At 47.4% G+C, this 25,490-nt stretch overlaps 1 protein-coding gene across 1 annotated transcript in view; it reads left to right on the forward strand.

Moving 5' to 3' along the window:
- Window positions 1–25,490, forward strand: part of LOC102860528 (rab effector Noc2-like) — a 115,173-nt gene that overhangs the window by 52,038 nt on the left and 37,645 nt on the right. The window lies entirely within an intron of this gene.

A 25,490-nucleotide genomic window follows, 5' to 3' on the forward strand; every position in this document is an offset into this window, starting at 1 on the left:
CCAGCCCTCAACTCACTATACTATCAGAGCTCTTTGGCTTTCTTGCAGTCTTTCATTATTTCACTCATCAGCCAGTTCCTCTCTGAACTCCTGTTTCTCTGAGAGCTAAGTTTTCCTCATCTTTCTAAGAGCTCAAACAATTTTCCAATTGTTTTCTCAAACCTAGCATGACACATTTATTTTACTGTAAAAATTGTGAAAGCCAGAACTTATATAAGTCACAAAACTGTCAGAGAAGGAAAATTCAGCTATTTTCCACTAATAGTGATAGAAAAAGACTAAGTCTTGTCAAAGGCAGAAAACTTGGGAGACTCAGACTTGATGCTTCCCATCAAGTTCTGACCCTCACTAGTTTGTCTGTACTAGCATGGCAGAGAGTGGTATTTACAAATAGTAAATGCATTCATTTTTAACCAAAAGGTTAGAGGTTCAAGCCTACCCAAAAGTGCCTTGGAAGAAAGGCCTGGGTATCAATCTACTGAAAAATCAGCCTCTGGATAATTATGTGGACTGTCTTGATTAGGCAAATGTATAGACACCCAAGTTTTATTAGTGGTTAGCAAGGACAGGAATGAAGGAGAAAGGTGAGCTCATTGTATGGAAAGCAGTGAGTACCTGTTGATGGTGATGGGGCGTCTGGCAAGAATTATTGCTGATGGCTGCACATGACTCATGTAATTAACATTACTGAATTTTAGAGGTTAAAAGTATGGCATTGGAAAATGTTATATATCTTTTTACAATAATTTTAAAAAGAAAACACTGTGGAGTTCCCCCTCTGTTAGACGTGGGGCTACTGTGAGTCGGATTTCCTGGCTTGCATGGTGGTCCTGGTGGTGCAGTGGTGAAACACACCTGCTAACCAAAGAGTCAGCAGTTTGAGCCCACCAGTGACTCCCTGGAACAAAAGACTGGCATGCTGCTCCTGTAATGGTTCCAGCCTCAGAAACCCCCAGGGCAATTCTGCTCTGAACTGCAGGGTCCCTGGGAGGTGGAGTCCCCTGAGAACCACACAGCCTCTAAGGTAGCTTTCCCAGCCCCTAACGCAGCTGTCTCCCCACAGGACAAGCTCTACAGACTCCAGGCCTGTCCAGAGGCAGCATTCACACCTCTCATAGCCCCTCCCCACTGAGTAAAGTTTGACTAACGGCATTCTCCATGGAGGAGGCATCTTTTTCTCTCCTGTACCCCAGCCCTGTGGAACCCTGAGGGGTGCAAGCTGTTTAACATGCTCAATTGCTAACTGGGGCACCTCAGGAGAAAGGCCTAGCCATCTACTTGTAAAAACGTCAGCACTGAGATCATGCTGGGTGACCAGTCAGTTCAACAGTAGCTCGCCTGCCAGCCCTGTTGTCATTGAACAGGTTGTTGTTGTGTACCATCTCGTTGGATCAGACCCATAGCTGACCCTCCAGTGGGTTTTCAGAAGCAGTAAATCACACAGGAGATTACCCATTTTTCTCCTGCAGATCTCCTGGTGGATTCAAACTGCATGGCTTTGTACTGGCAGCCTGATGCCTTACCATGAAGCCACCAGAGCTCCCTTTGAACTAGAGAGGATGTGAAAAGCCAGAGGCCCTAGTTTGTGCTGTCTCAGGGCTCTTCCTCCCTCATTCTGTGACCTGGCTTGACTTAATGTACCTTCCTAAATGCTGCCCTCCCTCATGCCAGCTCCTTCCCATTTCTGCTTGGCTCTTTCCTGGAAGTTGTGGTGGAGACTGGCAGAAAGAAGGAGAGGGTGGTCCCTGAACTCTACCAGAAACTGGAGCTTCAGATCCCGAGCCGCCTCTTTACCAAGCTAGCAGTGGGCAAGAGACAAACTTGTCACCTTGTCCAGTCACCTTTTGTTGGAAAGGGAAGGACTACAGACTGACTATTGGGCACCCACTCAACTGACGTCCTTGGACTCTTTGTCTGAGACAGGTATGACTTGATGGGGTGAGATCTAGAGAGCCTGAGTCAGGGGCTTCCAAACATGATGCATCAAACAGGAAATTGCTTCCACTTACTGTTTAGGGGGGTTTTTTTATCCCTATTTTAAAAGCAAGGTGATTCACTCTAAGTTATACTGTAATCAGTGGGAAAGTTAATTGGAATCTAGATTTCCCAGGATTCTCCGGAAACACACCTTTAGAGTAAGAGGGCGTCACTGAAGAGGCAGGCGTCCTCGTCATTGAGGGGGATGAGCCCAAAGGGTCGGAGACCAATTTGTAGGTAATTGGAGGCTGATTGATACAATTAGCGCGCTCTCTCTTTGGCTTTCTCGTTACACGTTCCCAATTTAACTCTGCATCCTGATTATAACTCAGCAAAGGCTCAGGGCTGCCTCCAGCATTTACTGTGTTCCTGCAGCGTTTTGCCTCCAAAAGGTGCTCGACAAGTGTTTGTTGATTAGAAGAGAAATTTGCAAAACAGGGACAATGTTCCCTTTTCCTCAACATAGTGGAACCTTTCCCCTTGCACTTAGGGTCCCCTGAAATCTCATGGCAAACACCCCTGCAGGGTTTCACCACACCATCCATGCGGTCTACATTCCCTCCAGCTTTTGATGAGCTGAGAGAGGAAACTGAGAAATGGTCAAGTGGCTTCAAGTGGAGGTAACCACATCACCTCCAACCCACCCACCTGGGAAGGTGACGTGTCTATCTCTGCTCTGGGCCTTAAAGGCGTGCCGGAGGGCTGGAGAGCCAGGACCACCCCCTCCACGCCCACTGTGGGACCAAGGGCAGCACCCTGGCCAGCTGCAGCTGCCCCCCAGGCTATGCTCACCACAGGTCCCCCATACTGCCTCTCTCCCAGCCCTGCTGTTGCTTGCAGTTTGGCTTCTTGCTACAAACAGCTTTGCCAAGGAGCCCCCTCTGGAGGTCTGTGAGCGCACTTGGGAGTGGGTGGCTGGCATTCAGGCGGGCAGCTGCCAGTGCACCCTGCCATCTGTGTCTGGTTGCTCTGGGCTGCCGTGGTGGCGTCCCGGGGGGACCCGGATGGCCACACTTCCTCAGCGTGGCAGTCACCTCCCACGCCATCATGGTTCTGCCAACATTACCCCCAGCAGCGCTGCCTCCCGGCTTCCCACACACATGCAAGTGGCAGGAAGAGGAAGAGGCCCCTGGCACCCACCAGCATCCTCCTCCCTGGGTGAGGCATCCCACCTTCTTTCCTGCCTTTGTTTTTGGTGCCTACCTGAATCTGTGCACTTTGTAAAAGCATTTCCTCACTGAGAAAATCTAAGAGAGAACCAACTTTACCACCCCTGTGCTTTATCTCTGGGGTAACTGCCCAAACAGACAAATCAGAGGCGTAACCTTTAACTGAGCCCCTACTCTAGCCTGGGTGGAGGGACTGGTTCAGTGGTACAATCATTACCTTCCATGTGGCCGTCCAGGTTTAAATCCCAGCCATCGAACCTCACATGCAGGCACCACTCGTCTGTCAGCAGAGGTATGTTTTGCCAAGGTGCTGCACAGATTCCAGTGGAGCTTCCAGACCGAAACAGCGAGGAAGAAAGGCCTGGTGGTCAGTTTCTAGAAACCAGCCAGAGGAACCACAGCAGCCCAAGCCGTCGGCTGATTACAGAGAGGGCACTGGATCATGTAGTGACCCATTGTTCTCTTGTGCACGAGGTTGCTGGGAATTGGGTCCATCTCCAGGGAAGCTGTAACACTAGACTGTGGGCCAGCCAGTGAAGACTTCACTTGATGCTCACAGGAACGCAGTGAAGTACTTGTTATCCTCTTGAGACAGATGGAGAAACTGAGGCATAGAAAAAGGAGGTCACCTACCGCAGTGCATGGTAAGTAGTATGATAATAGAAGAAGCCAGAGTTTGAAGCCAGGTGTATCTGCCCCTAGACCCCTTTCTAGAGGGTCTACTCGCTAGTCATTCATTCAGATAACATTCATGGAAAACTGCCTATGTGCCAAGTGCTGTATTAACCAGTTGTCCATCTCACCACAGCCCTGGGCGTTGGTGTGGATAGAGCTGCGCTCCCCAGGGGTCCCAGTCGTTGATTTTTTAGTAGATTGCTGACCTTTGTTCCAAAGTGGACTTGTTTCTGAGTGGACTTAAACCTTCAACCTCTCTGTCAGCAGCCAAGTATATTTCTTTAAATTTAAAATAACATTTTTCTTTTCTACTGGTTTACTTACAAAGACCATATACATTGTTTTTCACACCAGATCTTTCCCCTTTCCTTTACCCACCCCTCCCTCCACCCATCAAACTGTGCGACCCTATGATTAACCACCCCGTCTCACCCCTGCCCGATCCTCACCCCTCTGCTCCCACCATCCCCCACCTCGGATCCTAATACACGACCTACAATCATGTTCTTACACAGTATTTATCCTTATAGAATGAGTTTGTTCACTTATCATAATGCTCTCCAGTCCCTCCCAAGTTAAGGAGTGCCTTACAAAATCATTGCTGCTGTGTGAGCAGCCAAGTATATTAAGCATTTGCACCCTGGGACTCCAGTTGCACTGCTGAGTCAAAGGCCGCTTGAGAAAGACAGGCCTCCCATGGGATTTACACCCTCTGAAACCCAGCGGAGGGTCAGCTATGAGTCAGTTCCAACTCGATGGCAGTGAGTGTTCTCAGGGACTCCAGACCCTGGGAAAACAGCAATGAACAGAACAGTCCCTATCTCTCTGCCTTGTGCTACATTCTAATGGGCTGAGAGGTGGCGAGCTGACAGGAAAACCAAAAAATGAGTAAATAAGGAAATGCTGCTTTGTGCTAGGTACTGAATGGGGGAGTGGGGGAGTGGGTTGGGCAAAAGGCCCTGGAGAATTTGGTGTGGAGGACTGAGGCGAGCTTTTCCCTGATCTAGCTGAGAGGGGGGAGCTATCTGAATTTGGTCTTTTCCTCCTCACATGTTAATTTGAATAAAAATCTGGGTAATCAGATTTTCCTGCCCACTTTTCAGACGCCAGATGACACTGGCTGGCATAGTGGTGCCCCTCCCCCAGCCAGCCGCCTGGCAACAGCAGACCAGGGAGTGGAGCTGTCAGGAGGCGGTGGAGGCGGTGGTTAAGCACCTGGGTGGTGCCTAGACCCCCCCAAAAAGCACGCCCATCCCCTTACCCAAAAAACTAAATCAAGATGCACAGCACACTAAGGTGCCAGGAAGATCCTTTGATGACAAAGAGAAGCAGAAAAGAATTGGCTTTTGTGGAGGTCTTCTTTGGCAAGACATATGAGGTCGGCATTAAGGTCCCCACTTCTCAGCTGAGGTAACAGAAGCTCTGGGACCTTAAATAGCAAATCCAAGACAGCTCAGACAGGACATGCTGAGCTGACTGACCCCAGCCTTTCTGACAGGACAGATGAGCCACTACCTCCCGATTTCTGTCAAGCCAGCAGCCACTTCACCTGAGACCAGCTATCTTAGTTTCTTAATGTTGCTGTAACAGAAATACCACGAAGGGGTAACTTCAAAGACAGAGATTTATTTTCTCACAGATGAGGCCACCAGAAGTCCACATTCAGGGCACTGACTGTGGGGGAGAGCTCGCTGTCCATTTGTGCGTTCTGGGAGAAGATCCTAAGCTCTGTAGTCCTGGTTCCTCAGGTCCTTGACCTTCACCGCACGCCTTACCCCATGCTCATACCTGCATCTAATATAGCTTCCTTGACAAAGTAGACAACCCTATTCTGAAACCAATTACATCCACAGGAGGTAGGGTTAGGATTCTAACACAGGTTTTGCAGGCACACAATCCAACTTCTAATACCTCCCCTGAGCCTGGTGGACCTATAAGTTAGGGGAAGGAAGGTGGCATCCGAACCTTTTTCCCCTCAATTGCCAGCCCATTGCTTTCTAACTCTCCATGGGACACTGCTTCCCTGCCTCCTCTCTTCACCTTGACCTTGTAACTTGTTACATCCCAGAGCAGCCTAATGTACTCACTCCAAATGCCCAGCCTGGCTCCAACCACTTGCATCTTTGAACTTGGCTTTATATTGCAGGACTTGGTGTCCCCTTGACCCTTGAAATATGGTGTTCTCAACTCCACATCGACTAGAGGGTCAGTGTTATGATCTTGGGCTAACCTGCACTGTTCTGCTTAGAAACTAAATCCAGAAGTCCCCTTCTACAGGGTGGTCGTGTTCATGTTGTGCCTGGTGCTACTTGGGACTTTACAGATATGGCCTGAACAAAACACTACCCACAGCCCCACTTCAAACACGTACCTTAGAATCCCTCACATACCCTCCAAGGATCATCACAAAAAGCAGATGACAGCCTTTTCCACAGCAGCTTCATAGAAGGAAACAACACTTTTACAGTTGTTGTTGTTGTTGTTGTTATTTTTACGTACTGTTGAATCAGAAGCAACTAATAGCTGATCCTCCAGTGGGTTTTCAGAGGCAGTAAATTACACAAGAGGAGATTGCCCATCTGTCTTTCTCTCAGACTGGCTGGTCAATTTGAACCTCGTATCTTTGTGTTGGCAGCATAGGCTGGATTAAATGTGACTATAAGGTGGTACTTCTGGCAGAGTTCTCTGCTGATGTGCTGTTCCCGTCGTTTTTGGATAATCTTCAGTAAAATCTTGCTTGCATGTGAAATCAATGAGATTGTTCTATAGTTTCCACACTCTGTTGGGTCACCTTTCTTTGGGATAGGAACAAATATAGATCTCTTCCAGTCAGTTGCCAGAAGTCCAGACTGGGTTTAGAAGGGTTCATGGTACCAGGGATATTGTAGCTGATGTTAGATGGATCTTGGCTGAAAGCAGGGAATACCAGAGGAATGTCTATCTGTGCTTCATTGACTATGCAAAGGCGTTTGACTGTGTGGATCATAACAAACTGTGGCTGACTTTGAGAAGAATGGGAATCCCAGAACACCTGATTGTGCTAATGCGAAACCTATACTTGGACCAAGAGGCAGTCATCAGAACAGAGCCAGGAAATACTGCATGGTTCAAAATTGAGAAGGGTGTACGCCAGAGATGCATCCTATCTCCATACCTTTTCAACCTTTATGCAGAACAGATTATCCGGGAGGCTGGCTCTATGAGGAGAAATGTGGGGTCAAGATTGGTGGAAGATCTATCAACAGTCTGCATTATGCAGATGACACAACCCTGCTTACTGAAACTGAGGAGGACCTGAAGCACCTGCTGCAGAGGGTCAAGGACTGCAGCCTCCAATATGGATTGAGGCTCAATGTCAAGAAGACAAAGATTCTCACCACTGGGCCACTTGGCAGCATCAGGATGGATGGTGAAGAGATTGAGATTGTTCAAAGCTTTAGTTTGCTTGGCTCCACAGTCAACACTCTTGGCACCAGTAGCCAGGAAATTAAAAGGCATATTGCCATGGGAAAGTCTGCTGTTAGGGACCTCTCCAAAGTACTGAAGAGCAATGGTGTCTCTCTGGAGACTAAGGTGTGTCTGATACAGACCATGGTCTTTGCAATCACTTGTTATGCATCAGAGAGTTGGACAATGACCAAGGAGGATAGAAGGAGAATTGATGCCTTTGAGCTGTGGTGCTGGAGAAGAGTATTGAGAGTACCATGAACTTCTAGGAAAATGAACAAATTCATCATGGAAAGGGTTAAACTGGGTTGCTCCTTGGAAGCAAGGATTCTGAGGCTCTGTCTAACATACTTTGAACATGTTGTGAGGAGAGACTGGTCCTTGGAGAAGGACATCATGCTTGGGAAGGTGGAGGGACAGTGCAGGAGAGGGAGACCCTCTATGAGGTGGATTGATTCAGTGACTGGGGTAATTGGGATGGGAGTGTTAGAAACAATTCGATTGGCACAGGACAGAGCAGAGTTTAGGGCTGTTGTACATGGGGTCGCTGTGTGTCACAAGCGACTCGACGGCACATAACAACAACAACAACATAAGGTGGTACAACCCACTGCCATCAAGTCAGTGCTAGCTCAAAACCCCCCAGAGGGTGAGCTGTGGTGGTTCTGACTCAGCAGTACACCACCACCATAGGACAAAGTCAAAGGTTTCCCGGGTCATAAATCTCTACGGAAGCCGACTGCCACATCTTTTCCCCTAGAATGCTAATGGTTTCAAACTGCCTTTTCTTTAGCTACTGAATGCTTAAACTACTGTGCCACCAAGGCACCTGTAGAACCCTCTATACAGCAGTGCAAATAAAACTACCACTGAAGATTGGTAAATGATGAATCCTAAAACAACAGACATTTAAGACCATAGGCCTCCAGAAAATACACAGTGATCCAAACATATCATGTTCAAAATACAGGCGAGAGTAAGGATTTCTTTTCTTTAGAAATGCATGGATCAATTGAATCAATTCTGACTCGGGGAAGTCTTATATACAGCAAACAACATGTGTTACAGCTCCTGTGCCAGTCTACTTTTCGAGGTCTTCCTCGGCCTCAGTCTGCGGCCGCACCAGACATGATGTCATCCTCTGGTGATTGATCCTTCCAATGGCACGTCCAAACAAGCATGTTGGATAATGTTCAGTTGCACTCCATGATGTTTTTACTGCATCATCAACACCCGTGATAGCAGCAATCACAAGGTGTGTTGCACTGGGAAAATCTGCAGTCACAGACCTCTCCAAGGTGCTAAAACACAAGGATGTTAGTTTAAAATAAGGTGCACCTGATAGGTGCCATGGTATTTTCAAGTGCTACCTATGTATCTGAAAGTTGGACGATGAATGAGGAAGACAGAAGAACAACAATGCCTTTGGATGGTATTGGTGGAGAAGCGTACTGAATATATCCCACCGCCTGCCAAAAGAACAAACAAGTCTGTGCTCCTGAGAGGCAAGGATGGTGAAACATTATCTCACATACTCTGCTGGGAAAAGTGGATGGTCAGCATAAGAAAGACCCTCACCAGATGGGTTGACACCGTGACTGTATCAGTGCATTTGAACATTGCAGGTGTTTTAAGGATGTTACAGGACAGGGCAAGGTTCAGATCTATTGTTCATAGAGTTGCTGTGTTGTAGTCCCCTCAAAGGAACATAACAACATCAAGTTTTTGAAAGAAGATCATCAGACCTTCTTATTCTGTCTTAGTCTGGTCGCTCCACTGAAGCCTGCCCACCACATAGCACCCTGCTGGTATTTGTAATGAGGGTGGCATAACTTCCAACATAGAACCATGCAGGCCACCCTGGTGCAGCCAACTGACAGCACGGTGATGATGACAGCAGGCATACAGGTGGTTTTATTTAAATAGAAAGGAAAACAAGGGATTGCTTAACACACAATTCACATGGTGATCAGCTCTGAAAAGAAGAGCGCGCTTACGGGATGAGGGTAGTGGTGGTGGTGTTTTGCTCCTGAGATCTGACGTTATTTAATTTTTGCCGAGATCACAGGTGTAAGCTGACTGTGGCTCGTCAAACTGTCATGTCTGCATGTACTCTTACACGTGTGCTAAATTTCGTGGGCACACACCTAAAAGGTAGCAGAGGAGATGAGGAAAACCGGACGAAGAGCAACAATAAAAGTGAATCAGTGATGTGGAGAAAATCCTTTAAGATCCCCCAGACCTCAGAGAGAAAAACAGACCCAAGGAGCTGAAATGACAAGTGAGACAGTGATAAATAAGGTGGGCAGAGAAGACAATGGATGCTGAGAGTCGATGCTTTTCCCCAGGAAGGAACAAGACGAGGGGGAAAGGAAATGACAATCGGGTGCATAATTGAGGAAAATGTCCCAGACCTAAAGTGGCCACGGTGCACTGGGCACGCACTCTGCCCTCAAGGGGTCGGCCCAGAACGGATTTCACATTGGCTTTGGAATGTGCTTCTGAGGCAGTGTTTAAACAGAGGCGTATTTGTTGTTCTGGGAATTGGATCAAAAGCACGAAGCTTCCCTGAAAAGGCCTGGCTTGGTGTTGTAATTGGCCTGTCCAATTTTCTGCCTCCAGCCCCTGTTCATTTCCTGTGTACAACAACCCTTTCCATCTGGGAACGAAACTTGGCGTTGCAGCCAAACGCATCAACACACACAGCTTTGCCCTCTCTCGAACCTGTGCTGGAACAGGGCGGGTAGCTAAATATTTGTGACTCAAAGAAACCTTGTGCAAATTAGAAGAGGCAGGTACCAAATTGTTCATAGAGCAAGTGATTAAGATCAGTAGCTGTGAGAGGAGTCATGGGCGAGCCTCCTGTGATACAAGAACACAGGGGTCCACCAAGAAGACAGGGCTCCCTGTTCTTGGGCTTATGAGAATCTTCCCAGGCTGTGGGTGAGATGGACATCTCCAAAGTGCAGAAGGGCTATGAGGCTGGTGATGTTGATGTTGGAAGTTGGCAGGGCTGCCCCAAGTGTACTCACTGATCCAAGGGCCCACAGGCAGGTGTGACCCAGGGCCACCATCGGGTGTCACTTCCTCTGAAGCTGGTGAGCACTCCTTGCGGGTAATTGCACAGAAGGCTCACAGGAACGCGCCCCTCACTAGGGGTTAATGGAAACTGAAGCCACTTCTCTGGTTCTGAAATCATCTAGCCACTGTGTTTAAATTATCTGTCAAGAAAACAGATAGCACCCTCAGAATGTTTTTTTTTTCCTCACTGTTTTTTCCTTTCCACTTTGTGGCCAATTGCCTGTCTCTCAGGCTCACCTGGTTGCTCAAAATCCCACTTGAAGTGAAGAGGAGACTGCTGGGCCAGTGGGATGAGCTGAGCTTCCCTGGCCAGCAAGAGGGGCGGGTGGTGCTCCACAGGGGACCGAGATATGGGGCTTCCAGGCTACCTGCAGGTGAGGGTCAAGGCTTTGAAAGGGTCTGCAGGTGTTTGGGAACCACAGTGGGAGCTGGCCACTGGTCAACAACACCCAGGAGGAAAAAACCTTTCCAAGCTGGGTGAACTTGGATGGTGTAGGTGGATAAGCTCTCAACTAAAGTTGGCAGTTCAAATTCATCCAGACGCACTTCAGAAAAGCCTGGTGATCAGCTCCTCACAGGTCACGGCAGTTCTCATCTGCAACACTTGAGGTCAACAGCTTTTATGGTTGGTTGGTTTGTTGTTAGTTTTGGGGGGTTGTTTATTTCTCCAGAGTTGAGGATGGATGGGCAGAGGCTTAGTGGAAGACTCACCCCCATACCACACCACACACACACCTGGTGCCACAGAACACATATACCTCCTACCATACCACACACACCTCATACCTTATACCACACCACCCCCCATACCATACATATACATATCCTATACCACATTATATATATATACATACACACACATACACATCACTCACATCACTCCAACCATGCACATCTCACCCACGCAGAGAGAGACCTGAAGTTAGAAAGTGTTATCTTTTAAAATGCAAATATTCCTAGGTGGAGTCTCATTTAGCCCTCAGCTAACATTTCATTTATGAGTCTCTTAGAAGAGATTAGCAGGGAGACAGAACATGATTCCCTAACTAAGAGGGAGCTGCAAGAAGGCTGCCTGGCCCTTCTCAGAACCAGCTGGTGAACTCCAGATTATCTATTTGTGGTGGGCACCTTGAACCTGGTGTCAGCAACATAAAGAAAGATCCCAGAGGCCAGGGGTGGACATATTTAATTGATCTTTGCAGATTTTCTGATCCCATAAATCTGCTGTTTTTGAGCTTTTTCTTTTAGATCTTCTATAGGGCAACGAAAGAACAGACAAATGTATCTTGGAGAGAACACAGACATAGTGCTCCTTGAAGGCAAAGATGATAAAGCGTCATTTCACATACTTGGAGCATGTTGCTAAGAGAGGCTGTTCCTTGGAGAGAAGGATGTGATGCTTGGAAAGGTGGAGGGTCAGTGAAAGAGAGGAAGACTTCCACCCAGGTGGACTGACACTTACTGCTGCAGTGTGCTCGAGGGTGTCAGGAATTGTGAGGATGGCACAGGATTGGATAGGGTTTGCATCTGTTCAGAGGGTGGCTATGACTCAACGGCACCTAACAACAACAACAACATGGGTCAATGTCACGGTCATTTTTAGGGGGAATAGTCGCATCTCTGTTTTCTGCTTTTGCTGATAGAATCTACATTGCCTTTGAGAGATGAGAAACACAGTTATTTTCTGGGTTACAGAGGCAGGTGAAGGTGCTGCATTTAGATCCGCATACGTCAAGCCCTTCCTTCTGCTTGGATGTCAAAAACAGGCCCATGATGGGCTTCAGGAAGCCTACGTGCCACATCCTCTACAACCGTGAAGTCTGTTGCCCCTGTGCTGGCTCCAGATCATGATGCCCCCTCGTGTAACAGAGTGAAACATCGCCCACTCCTGCACCATCTCCGTTGTCTTTGCTGTGTGTGAGTCCATTGTTACAACTGCTGTGTATTTTGCGTGAAGCCTGGTTGCCTTTGAGGAACTATACTGGTGCTTTTTTTAGGTGCCATAGAGTCATTTCAACTTGCAGTGACCCCACATTGGCAGAGTAGAAGTCCCCCACAGGGTTTTCTAGACTGTGTTAATCTTTGCAGAGCACATCACCATGTCTTTCTGCCACAAAACCACCAGGGGATTTTAACCCCCACCGTTTTTAGCAGTCAAGTGCTTAAACCATTCTACCACTAGGGCTCCTTTGAGAAACTGTGCAGATGTTTGTTGTCCAAATTCTGATTCCTGGAAGTTAGGTGGATACAGTGTCATTGAAGGAGGGGTTGACTGTCTTCCAGAACAAGAATTCTAGTTGTCATCTGGTGCATTTCTCTTCAAACGAACCATAACTTGACCAGGTCTTTTCCTATCATGGTCCCCTGTGAACATTTAAAGTCACTGTGTCCCTGTCCTTTCCTGAGCCTCTAGTCTTTTCTCTCTCAAGGCACATCCAGATTCAATCTACCCACCAACCACCATCCCAGCTCCCCCGTGCCATCCTGCCAGGCAGCCCAGTGATTTCATAATGTCAACATCCAATTACCAATCTGTTAGATTTTCATTTTAATCAAAGTAATACATGCATATGGCTTTTAAAAATTAAATCATTCTAAAGAGATTATCGTGGAAAACAGCAGTCGCCTGGTTGGATCCTCCCTCACTCTGCCCTGTCACCGGTATTAGTGATATGATAGAACTTGTCTGACTTCAGGGGGGATCGTGTGAATTGAGGTCTGCCCAAGGCCCATCCCTGCAAGGTGGAGGCCTGGCACAGCAGCACCCTTGAACCTTTGCATCGGTTCTGTCACCAGCTGTCTCCTCACAGTACTCTCTATTCTTTCCTGGGTTTGATAATCTGATGCAACAAACTCACAGAACTCACAGGCTGTACTTCTGTGATTTCTGTCTTCTTTTTTTTCTGTCTTCTTTTTGGTTTCACTTTTCTTCCTGCTCTGTGGAGTTGACTGCCTATATATCCAAACTCTCCCTCTGTGTCAAAGGCTGCCCCACCCACCAAGAACTGGCCAATCCTCTCTTGGTAAGCTCCCTCATTTATATAATTGTTCTTGTGTACTGTTAGTGAGGACAGCTCATGTTGACCATCCCTGCAAAGTGGACAGCAGTCACAGGCCAGACCAAAAATGTCCGTCAACTTGAGCAAAAGTCACAAACCCTCAAGGATAGAAAACTAGGACAAAGGTAATTCCTCAGCATCTGAGTGGAGAAAAATCTCTCAACTTGTTCTCCCAAAGAACGAAGGCAAAAGGCTGATATCCTAAAGGAGCTCGTTTTACCACGGCTACGTGTACAACATCTGTATTTTTTTATTGTGAAAAATAGAAGTAAACACATGTGTGTGTATATAAAAAAACATTTTAGCATGTATAATTCAGTGACAGTAGGTATATCATATTGTACCACCATTACCACTGTTTGCAGATTTTTCCATCCCTCTTCACAGAAACTCTCTGTCCTCTAGGTTCTTAGTCTTTTTTCCTCCCTGCCTCGAGCCCTCCAGCAGCTTAAAGAGATAAAGACAGACAATCTCATCTTGTGCAATTTACAGCTTCTGAAACTCGCTAGAGGGTCAGCTACGCTTTGGTCCTAACTCATCGGCCCTGAGTTGGGTTTGAACTGTCCAGCCCCTGGTGACTACTAATAAACTTTGATTTTCCCATATATCTATCTGTTCATTCTAGGTATTTCATAGACATGGACTCATACAATGTTTGTCCTTTTTCCCCCCCCTCAACTTGTTTCACTGAGCATCCTTTTAAAAAGGCTTATCTGTGTCATAGCGCCTATCAAAACTTCATTTCTCTTCAATTGTTAGGTGCTGGCGAGTCAGGTCCCACTTACAGCAGCTCTACACACAGCAGAACGAACCACTGCCTTGTCCCACACGGTCCTCCCTGCCGTGGCTGTGTTTGAGCCTATGGGGCACACACTGTGTCAGTACATCATACGCCATCTTGCTTACTCTACCTGTTGACCCTTTTTTACTTTGTTTAACGTTATATTCTTCTCTAAGGATTGGGCTTTCCTGATAGATAATATGTCCAAAGTAAGTGAGGCCGAGCCTTGCCATTCTCATTTCTGGGGGACATTCTGGCTGTACTTTGTCCAAGAGAGATTTGTTTGTTCTTCTAGCAGTCCATGGAATACTCCGCAGTCTTCACCAGTATCATAGTTCAAGAACACCAGTCTTCCTTAGCCACCGTAAAGGTCTTTCATGCACATGAGACACTGAAAATACCCAATGACTTGGGTCAGACATGCTTTAGTCCTTAAACTAACATCTTCATTTTTTCCCCAAGAGATCTTTTTTTTTTAGTTTATTAATTTTAATGATAGTTTACAGAGGCTTAGGATTTACAGTCATTTATTGTTGCACTTTTCTCCCTGCCCACCCCCTCCTCCCCAAATCACTCTTCGCCTTGAAAAGAAAGGCTTTTTCATTGTTATGCAATCCCTTCCTCCAAATCCACTCCACTATGCAGCCTTCACTCTGGACTTCTGTAATGACAAGAATACCCATTCATATGTCCCTTTAAAACAGATCTCTCCCTCATCTGTTTCAATGCAGTATACCTCATTCCTTCCCTCCTTTTCTGTCTTCCCTCAACCCTGTCAAGAGATCTTTCACGGCACATTTGCCCCATGCAACACGTCTTTGCTCCATGACTGCTGCTTCCGTGGGTGTTGATTGCGGATCACAGTAAAAGAAAATCCTCGGCACTTTCAATCTGTCCTTTGCTTGTCATGTTATTGTTTATAGGCCCAATTATGCGGATTTGTGTTTTCTTCATGTTTGAAGTGCAATCCATACTGAAAGCTGTAGTCTTTAACTTTCAGATTTATCTTCATGGCTAAATAATATTCCACCAGCTATAGGCTCTTGGCCACATTTATTAGTTCCTGCCAGTTCTTTCTTGTTTTATTAATACTTTTCTCATTCATATACATTGTGTTTCATGCACCAATCCTTTCTTGATTTATCTACTTTAAAACCAGTTACTGTCAAGTTGATTCCAACTTGTGGTGACTATGTGTATCAGAATTGCATGGCAACATTCCATAGGATTTTCAATGGCTGTTTTTTAGAAATGGATCTCCAGGTCTCACTTAGGCCTCTTTGGATGAATTTGAACCACCATATCTCAACCACCATCTGAGTACATCAACAGTTCTGTCAGCCTGGACTCTTTTATCAGTTTTAGGTACTTCCTGCTAATTCTGTGCTGTGAGAAGTGAGGCACTGGCTTGGCTGGGCTAGTCACCTTCTCTCTTTTTTCCCTCCTAACTTTTGATTATTCCATTATGATTTTTTTAACTCATAGTCAACTTTCTGATTTTATATGACATAGCCAGCTTTGGCATGAACACCTCATCTCCCTCCATGTCAGCGTAGAGCTGTGTGGTGGGAATGGATCCCCTTAGATTCTTCCGCACTCACAGCCAGCCTTTTCTCAGGTATACCTTACTGATAACTGCCAGAGCTATGTGTTTAGATTCTGGTGTTTCACCATAATCCTTCCATGTTTTGTTTCTCGGTTAATGCCATTGTTGTTCTGTGCCATCGAGTTGCTTGCAAGTCATAGTGACCCTATGTTCAGCAGCTCTGAATCCTGCCCTGTCCTGAGCCTGTCTGACTCCAACACACCTACCCCTATTGCCCTAATCACTCTATCAATCCATCTCAGCCAGGGTCTTCTTCTCCTGCACTGTCCCTCCACCCTTCCAAGCATGATGTCCTCCTCCAAGGATCTGTCCCTCTTGGCCATGTGCCCAAAGTATGTGAGACGGAGCTTCACAATCGTAGCCTCCAAGGAGAAACTTGGTTTCACCCTCTCCAAGACAGACCTATTTGATTTCTTGGCAGTCCATGGTATGTTCAAGACTCTCCTCCAGCACCAAACTCAAAGGCAACGTCTTCAGTCATCCTTAGTCATTGTCCAGCTCTCTGATGCTAGGAGTTAAAAACCAGTAAATAGCATTTAACCTGGTAGCAAAAAAAGCAAACTACCCAAACCTAGTCTCATCAAATCAGTTCCAACTCTTTAGGACCTCCCATTGGTTTCTAAGGCTATAAATCTTATAGGTGGAGACCATCTATTTTTCTCCCACGGAGTAGCTGTCAGATTCAAAACTTCCAGCCTTTTAGTTAGAAGCCCGAGACATCTAGAATTATGCCACCGAGCCTCCTTTAATTTAGTAAAAATTCTCATTGCTGCCGTGTTAGGACTGACTCATGGCTGACCCTCCAGTGCCTTTTCAGGAAGAGGTTGCCCATGTTTGCCGGCTGAGGAGACACGGGTGGATTGAAGCCACCAGAGGCGCCACCTCTGGGTCAGCAGCAGAGCTTCCTGAGGCTTGCACCACCAGACCTCCTTCCTTAATAAAGCTATGTGTCACCTTCACGGAGTTTTAGTGGCATCCAGAGCCAGCTGCATTACCAATCCAAAGGCTCCACGTCTCCGTTTGCTCAAATCCATCCTCTTCTCCTCAGAAGAAAGATGGACAATCTCCTCCCATTGTGATTTACAGCCTCGGAAACCTGAAGAAAGGTCGCCAGTCCAAACTGACTGAGCAGCAGTGAGTTTGAGCTCCTCTGTCAGTGGAGGTTTGCATGTTGTTTTGATGCTGGAAATGTTTCAGTGGAGCTTCCAGATTAGGACAGAGTAGGAAGGAAGCCCTGCCAAGCTATGCCCCAGATCAGTCAGGAAAAACCCCTAACCTTAGTGACCCAGTCCACAACTGATCCTCGGGATGGGGTGGGGCCTGGTGGCATCTTTCCATTGTACGTGGGGTCATCATGAGTCAGGGGCCGACTCCACAGTGTTAACAGCAGCAATTACATGCTAGCACATGCTAAGAAGACTCAATACCTTTGGATGTGGTGTTGGAGAAGAGTGCTGATTATCCCATGGGTTGGCAAAAGGATAAGCTAATATGTTTTAGAAAAGGTGCAGCCGAAGTACTCCTTAGAGGAAGGATAGTGAAACTTCACCTCACATACTTTGACCATGTTACGAAGGGCTAGTCCTTGGAAAAGGACATCGTGATTGGAAAGGTGGAGGGTCAGAGAAGGAGGGGAAGACCCTTAACCAGGTGGATTGACACAGTGACTATAATAGTATGTCAGAAATGGTTAGGACGGCACAGGATAGGGCAGGGTTCAGATCCATTGTTCATAGGGTTTCTCTGTGTTGTAAGCACATGCTGAGTGTCCTGGATGGCTTTGATATAGTGCTGGAAACAGACACTTATAACATGATGTTGGATAGAAATTTTCTCTTAAAGGCTGAGTATGAGCACAGCAAAGGGAGAAAGAACAACACACACCTATTGCCTGAAGGTATCATCAAATGAGAGTGGAGAGACCTGTCTAGTCCAAGTCATGTGTGTGTGTGTGTGTGTGTGTGTGTGTGTGTGTGTGTGTGTGTAGAAGGGTCAGGGGTAGAGAGGTGGCAAGAGTCTTAGCCACACGCGTGTATACACTAAAATCAGGGGGTGAGGTGGAGATGATTCCTCTCCTTGGCCTTAATGGGTTGACTGTTAACAGCCTTGTAGAGAACCAAAGTGTCAATGAGCAGACTCCCCTGCCCCAGGCCGTTTCACCTGACTTTTTAAGGCTGAGCCAGCCTGGAGGTCTTAGGAGGGAGCATGAATTGTACAACAAAGAAAGAATTTTTTATTTTTTTCAAAAAGAAAAGTGAACTGGGGAGGGGGGCAGGGAGGAAAATGTGCAACAGTGAATAAATGGGAATCCAAGTTCTTTATAAAGTTTCATTAAAATCTCAATTAAAATAAGAAATAAAATTTTTAAAAAAGAGAGAGCATGACATCCCTGAGACAAGACCACACACCTGTCTCCTGGGGACACTTGCTTTGCTCTGTCATCTTTGTTGGCTCAATGTCAGTCATCAGTGAGTCACTCAGCAACATCCCAGCTCAGACCTTGGCTTCCTAGGGTGCCCGTAAAGAGCTCATGCCTGGTCAGAAAGACCGGCAAGCCCGGACTCCAGTCCAGTCTGGTTGAAGGCGCTGTCCCAGCAGCACACACAGCAGAGGGGCTGCAGCTCTGCAGGGACCTGCAGGAGGTGTGGCCAGTGATGGAGACACTGGGGCAGGATGCTCCAGACAGCAGGCACAGCATGCTCAAAGGCCACAGATGGTCCCCCAGCTCCAGGCCCTGCAGGGTGAGTGGGTGGAGAGCACAGAGAGTTGAGTCAATGAAGACACGAATTGGAATTCATTCCGGGCCCTCCGGGGCTCTGGAGTGTCGAGTTAGTTGCACGAGATGCTGGGAGAGGCCGCCTGCACAATGATGGTTGGAGCCATAACAGCGACAAGAATCTGTCATCACCCCCACCCCTCCAGTGGCCCCTCCATGAGGCCTCCCCAGGTTTCCAGCAGTGCCCCCCCCAGCTCCTCCTCCCTCAGCCTCGCCATTTAGGAAATGCCAATGATTAGCGATTGCTATCATGGTAATTAAAATTCCCTGGGAACAGCCTGGCTAATATCCATCTGTATCTGCAGCCAGGTTGGCCGTGAGCTGAAATCCTAATGAAAACCTTGCTGCGGAGCACAGAGCCCAGTACGGGGAGGATGGGATGCCGCCGGGCAGCCCTGCACGTGCCATGGCGGCCAGGCAGCCTTTCTCATTAAATGGCATTTTCAAGGCTGGCTGCTTTGCTGGCCTTATCACAGAAAACCACACGTGTGGAGGGAGTGGGCCTGTGCAGAACCACTGGGCTCTGGAAAGTGAGCTTTCTCCAGTTGGCCAGCCTAGACTGAGGGGGGAAGGGAGGGGTAGAGTTGATTCCCAGAGGGCCTTCTGTGTGTGTTCTTGGGGAGGGACCAGATGTTGCTTCCCAGTGGTGACTGGGGGACAGAAGTCACATGATCTAAAACTGCTGAGGGAGTTGTCTGAGGGGGCTGGTGACATGAAAAGCTTCGATGGCACATCTTGGCAGAGAAGGGGTGCCACTCAGAACTCCACCCAGCTGGGATGCCTCACTCTTCTCGCCTCACCAGCCCTGCTGTCTCGTGGAGAAGCCGTTCTCCAAAACACAGTGTTTGCTGCACCTCTGCATGAGCGCATCTCCTGTACTGGGTGGTGCATGTTTGAGTTGGTCTCCTGGATGAAGAGACACAGGCTTCTCAGTCACTGGTCCAGGTCCATGGTATTCTGGGTGGCCAGGTGAGCCTCCTCTCACACAGAGCAACCCCACACAGCTTGTTTCTGGTGGGAAACATCCACCCGCCACACAGCATCACTCCCTCTGCAAGAGAAGCAGCCTACCCAAGGCTCCCTCACAGGTGGCCCACGGGGAGTCACAGAGCTGTCAGGTTGTCCCCAGACTCGCCCACAGAACCCTGGCCCAGCAGATGTGGCTGATAGTGGCCAGCTGGGAAGCCCAAGAAAAGGGAACTCCAGCCCAGGAGATGTGGGTAGTGGCCAATTGCAAAGCCTGTGAAAAATAACTTTTTCTTCTTTGTCATCTTTCTGGGGGGGAAGGAGTAAAATGATCACATATCAGTAGGCTCATTCACTTCATTCTAATACCTTGGATCCTGTGCTTTTACCAAAACCATTTTATGGATCAGCAGGGCAGTTTTGGGGGGGGCATTTCAGTGGGAAGTGGAAGTGGAATTGGAGATGGCTCATTTCAGCCAGAGGTGAAGCTGAGACAAGTCTCTGTGGTGGAGATGCCCAGAGACAGCAGGACAGTAGGATGGGGCCTCCCTGGGCACCCCAAGAAAGGCTGGAAGCATGCAGCTACCTCACATTAGGGGCTTATTCGCCAGCCATCCTGCTAAGCCTTTATCCCTCTTTTAATCTGAAATAGAAGTCTCTTTGATTCATTAAAGAACTTGGAGGAAGCCCCCAGGCTGCTTCTCAGGACAGCTTTGGGGTCTGCAGGGGGTGTATGTTCCAGTCATTCAGCCATTGTCTATTGGGCATCTCCTTACTACGTGCCAGCCACAGCTGGGAGCAGAATATACAGCAGTGAGCACAGCAGCCAGGATGCCCCCATCAGATGATATAACCTGGTGGGGGACACAGATGAAAATGAAGCAGCTGTGCACACCCACACATTGAAACTGGGGCACTGTGCAGAGGAGCACAGGGGGATTTGAGATGGCCATCACTGAGCACCCACTGCTCTGGGCCCTGCAGGATCCTCAAACACAGGATCAGCTTTTCTCCCCCCCACAAAAAGGTCACAATGAAGTGTTGCTCACCTTGTGTGCTGCATACCAAAGTCCAAGTTAGCCACACAGCTAGCAGTTGGGCAAGGCGTAGCAAGTAATGAGAGCAAAGCACTCTTTCAAATGAATATAGGATCATTTTTCTTATTTTCTACAAAGAAAAGGTAATTACACATATTTAGACAGTAAACAGTCTTCCAAGAACAGAGATAGAGTGACAGAATCAGAGAACGTTACAGGGCATCATCAAGAACATTCCTTATTTGGTCCCAAGCACTGGGAAGTCCCGGAGACCTTGAAGAAGAGTCTCTGTGGGAGAGTCCCAGGCAGCACGTCCACTCTGTGGGTGAGGCTCCAGCTTCACTCTAGGGAACCTCTCACGTTATACTATGGTGTAAACAACTCAATCTAATTGTTCTGTTAGGACACAATGGGACCCACAGAGAAGGTTGGGAAGTTTCTCAGAAACTGGCCAGGTTCCCATGATAAAGGTCCTGCCTTCTCTGTGTGACTGCCCCAAGGAATTGGACAGATTCCTTAGGCCAATAGGGTCGCTTCTCCTCCATTGTGTTCTTTCTCAGTATGTCTTCTTCCTAGAATTGATAACTTTGTCCAAGCCTCAGATCAAGTGTGAGCATGCTCTCAAGTTGGCATTCTGCTTCTAAGATGGTGTCAGTGTGGTTAATCTTTATTTTCCTTACACCTTGATGAGAGTTGTCCTGTCCGCTTCCCTCCATACCATTCCCTCCAGCACCTCTGCTGAGTGTATGTGAGCTAGGGGGCTCTCCTACCCCCGCAGGCCTACCCCAGGGCCTTCCACTGTCTGTCCTGTGACACCTCATAGCTTAGCACATGCTAGGCGCCTTCATAACCACCAACAGTTTCCTGTTTCCAAGCAAGGTCCACTGACTAGACTTCAGATTCTACCAGAAATAATGTGGCTTTCTGCCTGAAGTGTCAGATGACATAGAGGTAAAAATGCTTGACTGCTGACTGAAAGGTTAGTGGTTCAAACCCACCAACCACTCTGCAGGAGGCAGATGTGGCAGCCTACTTCTGTAAAGATTAAACCCTACGGGACAGTTCTCCTCTGTCCTATAGAGTCACTTTGGGTTGGAATTGACTTGGAAGCAGTGATTTCAACCCTGAATAATGGAGTCCCTGGTAGCATATGACCTAATATATCTAGCTTCCAAACTAAAGGTCAGCAGTTCAAATCTACCAGCTGCTCCTGAGAAAGATAGTCATCTCTCATACAGAATTACAGCTTTGAAAACCCAATGGAGAGTCTTCATAAGTTAGAATGAGCTTGATGATACGGGTTTTTTGGTCATCATAAATAGTTAATGGTCACCAAAAACTTGGTGGTCTGAAGCCACTCTCAGAAGACCTGAGGAGAAACACCTCAGAAGGCAGGCCTGGTTATTCACTTCCTAAAAACCAACCTTTAAAAGTTCTAGTTTGAAAAAAAAAATTCTAGTTTGGCACACAAGGGCTTCCGTAGGTTGGAAACAACTCTACTCAGGGGCAGCTGGATAATGGCCGGGTCGGCTGTCCCCACACTAGGGGATACATATACACCAGTGTGCATATACAGTCTACATCATTCCTTAAAATTAATGCACACCCTATGAATATTTCCTAAGGAAATAAACCAAAAAGTGTCTCATAATGTCTATTAAAAGATGGTTGCAGCATTGCTCCTAAGAGTGAAGAATTGGAACCAATTTAAATGTCCAACAGTGGGGGGCTGGTTCAATTATGTCTAATAAATCCAAGCCAAGAGCCATTAAACAATGCTGCAGACCATTATTTATTAATATGGAACAAGGGCTGCAGTGTATAGTTACGTGGGAGGAAACTAGACTACGCCTCTAGGATCCTGTTATGGGGGAACACATGTGCACGTGCGCACGCAAGCCCGCGCGCACACATACACACACACAGAGTATGTGTACAGCCAGGGAACATTAGAAAATTCACACCAGAGGATGTGTACGGGGTTCTCTGTGTGAGAACATACGAGTGACCTGTAGATTCTTGGTTTTACTATTTTGCCCTCTTCCTTCTAGTACACTATTGTGGTTCAGTGGTAGAATTCTCACCTTTCACGTGGGAGCCTGCGTTCGATTCCAGCCAATGTACTTCATGTATGGTACAGCCTGCCTGTCACTGGAGGCTTGCATGAAGCTATAGTGCTGAATAATGTTCATCAGAGTTTCAATTAAGAAAGACTAGGAAGAAAGGCCTGGTTATGTACTGACCCCCAAAAATCAAAGAAGTCTGATCACAGTGGTCCAGACCACACACAGTCCTGAGAATAGCACAGGGCTGGGCAGGATGTTGCTCCCTTGTGCATGAGGTCATCATGGACTAGAGAAAAACTTGATGGCAGCTAATAACAACAGCATGTGCTTATTTCCAGCAAAGAAAGAAAATTGCAGTCAGCATGGCAGGGCAGGATGAGGGAGGTATGTGATGTGGGTCCCAGCCTATGTGGGCCCAGCTGGTCACAGATGGCTTTCAGATGCCTGCTCTTTGTGGTCCCCAGGACCCAGCTGGTGGGGACAGGGTCTGGTGTGCTCAGAGAGGACAAGTAAGGTTGCAAGGAGTGGACACACAGAGACCAAAGAACCTACTCCCATCACCTCCCTGCACTCCCAGTTGGTTTGCTGTGGCCTTTGAGCTTGGGTCCCTGTTTTCAGGAGCTACAAGGCAGCCTTCTGGGGCCAAGGCTGCCATAGCTTGCATTTACTTCTCCCTGTCCAGTGTGTCCTTCCCCTCTAGGGGTCAGTGATGACATCTGACCCGCTGAGAACTTATTATCTTTCAACTGCAATTTAGAGGGATCTGCTTAGCATCTGTAAACTGTTGGAGTGAAACTCTGTGGTCTCCAGTGCACAGGAGAGGCCAATAGAATGGTGCATTGGTTTTCAGCAAAGTGTTTAACTTGGAGACTCAACTTTCCCATCTGGAAAGTAGGAATGATAACAGATCTCCCTTGAAGAACTATTCCCACGGGATAACTCTGGGAACAGGGGAAGAGACTTTGTGAATTTTAGCCATGTGCAAACATTACCTAGTCAGGTAAGTAAGTAACTATGTAAGTAATAATCAAGTAGCATTCAAATAAGTAACATACGTTGGCTCTGAGGGTCAGAAAGGACTTCTCAAAGAGTTTCATGAAACTTTTGTCCCTTTAGCACTAGGCAGGTTCCAGGTTGCTCAAGACCCACAAAAGCAGGCTTTTCCACCCAGGGGTATAGGCAAAAAGGAATGAGTGAATCATGGCAGACACAGTCAGGACCCAGAGGTCCTATTTTCAGAACTCCAAGGCATATAAAGAGGCAACTACTGCCTCTCTGGAGAAATAATTGCACTTCGAAGACCCAATAGATAAATAGGGAGTTCTGGCAGCTTAGTGATAAGGAGTTGCATTCCAAACCCAAAAGCAGGAAGATCAAATCCACCGGCTGCTCTGAGGCAAAAAGATAGACAGTCTTTTCCTGTGTGATTTACAGCCTCTGAAGGCCCAGTCGGAGGGTCAGCTATGAGTCGGTTCTGACTTGAGGATACTTAACAACAATCTATAAACAGGAAGTGCCATACAATTACTGCTGAGTTTCTCTAAGAAAATCTTCTAGTCGATTCCATATAGGGAACATTGTATGTCCTAATGCCTTGTGAGAGAACACGGTATGCATTAGGCTCTAAGAAGTTCTGCAGTATAGAACTTGGTTTCACCTTGTGCTTTGCAAGTATACGTGATCGTGGAATACTTTTTCTTCTTTTTTGTTTTGTTGGCTTGTCCTCTGTTAACATCCCATGGAACTAATATATGTAGCACAGAGAAGACTTCAGGATTGGGAAGCATAGGCTTGGACAAACAAGGCAGGCAGTGATGTTATAATTTTCAGTTCTTCCTCGGGAGCGCACTGGTTCTAACACTGTGCACATTTATCAGAAGGAGAAGGATGATGATGCAATAGCCATGAGCACTGGTTGGCTGAGTGGCTGCCCCAGGCCGAGCACTGGGTCGTGAGAGTCTTACGTTCATCCTTGCATCCCACCTTCAGTTGAGGAAACTGAGGCTCAGGGAGTTGAGGTGTCTAAATCACACAGCTTATGGGTGACACTCCCAGGGTCCAGCCCAGACAGTCTGCTCTGCACCACTGCGGCTCCCTGGTCTCTGAAAAAAGCCCATCATTCTTCCACTCACCCTCCTCTTCCTGACTAAATACCCTTAATGTATTTCCTTTATCAGAAAAGAGATTAGAGCCCTTGCTGGTTTTTCAAGGAGGCAGTAAAGATTTTGGGGACCTTATCTTAGCTGCTCCTCTGAATTTTAACCTGTACTTTACCCTGAGATTTGAGTCCTCTGCCCACTACAGAGCTTATCCCAGCACAAAAGGCTCTCAGGAAAATCTTTCAACCCAAAGACACACAGTTCGAGTTCACCAACTTCTCCATGGCAGAAAGATGGACAATCTCTACCTGTGTGCTTTACTGCCTCTGAAAACCCACTGGAGGGTCGGCTATGAGTGAGCATCCCCCACCCCAATGGTCTCAGGTCCCCCCACCCTGATCAGTCCCAGAGTCTGGAGGGGAAGGAACAGGCAGGAGGAGAGCCAGCAGCTTCTGTGGAGCACCTTTGGGTAACACACTTTGTGCCGCACTCTTCTGTTTTCTTGGGAGCCGTGTTGTGCAAGCTTTGTAACCATACTTCACCAGTGAGGAAACTTGGGCTCAGAAAGGCCAAGGAACTCTCCCATGGTCGCACAGAACATGTAGAATCACCTGTTGACTCTGTGTTGTAGCCAAGGGAAAGTACAGGAAGTAGGGTGCCTGATGGCTATGTGAGGTGATCAGGGGGTTCCTGCAGAGCTCAAGGAGTTGTGTGTTGAGACTGGGCATCTCCTGCCCCATCAGTCCTGTCT

The sequence above is a fragment of the Elephantulus edwardii genome, unplaced genomic scaffold (assembly GCF_000299155.1).
Source record: "Elephantulus edwardii isolate Elephantulus edwardi_28Jun2011 unplaced genomic scaffold, EleEdw1.0 scaffold00094, whole genome shotgun sequence".
NCBI lineage: Eukaryota > Metazoa > Chordata > Mammalia > Macroscelidea > Macroscelididae > Elephantulus > Elephantulus edwardii.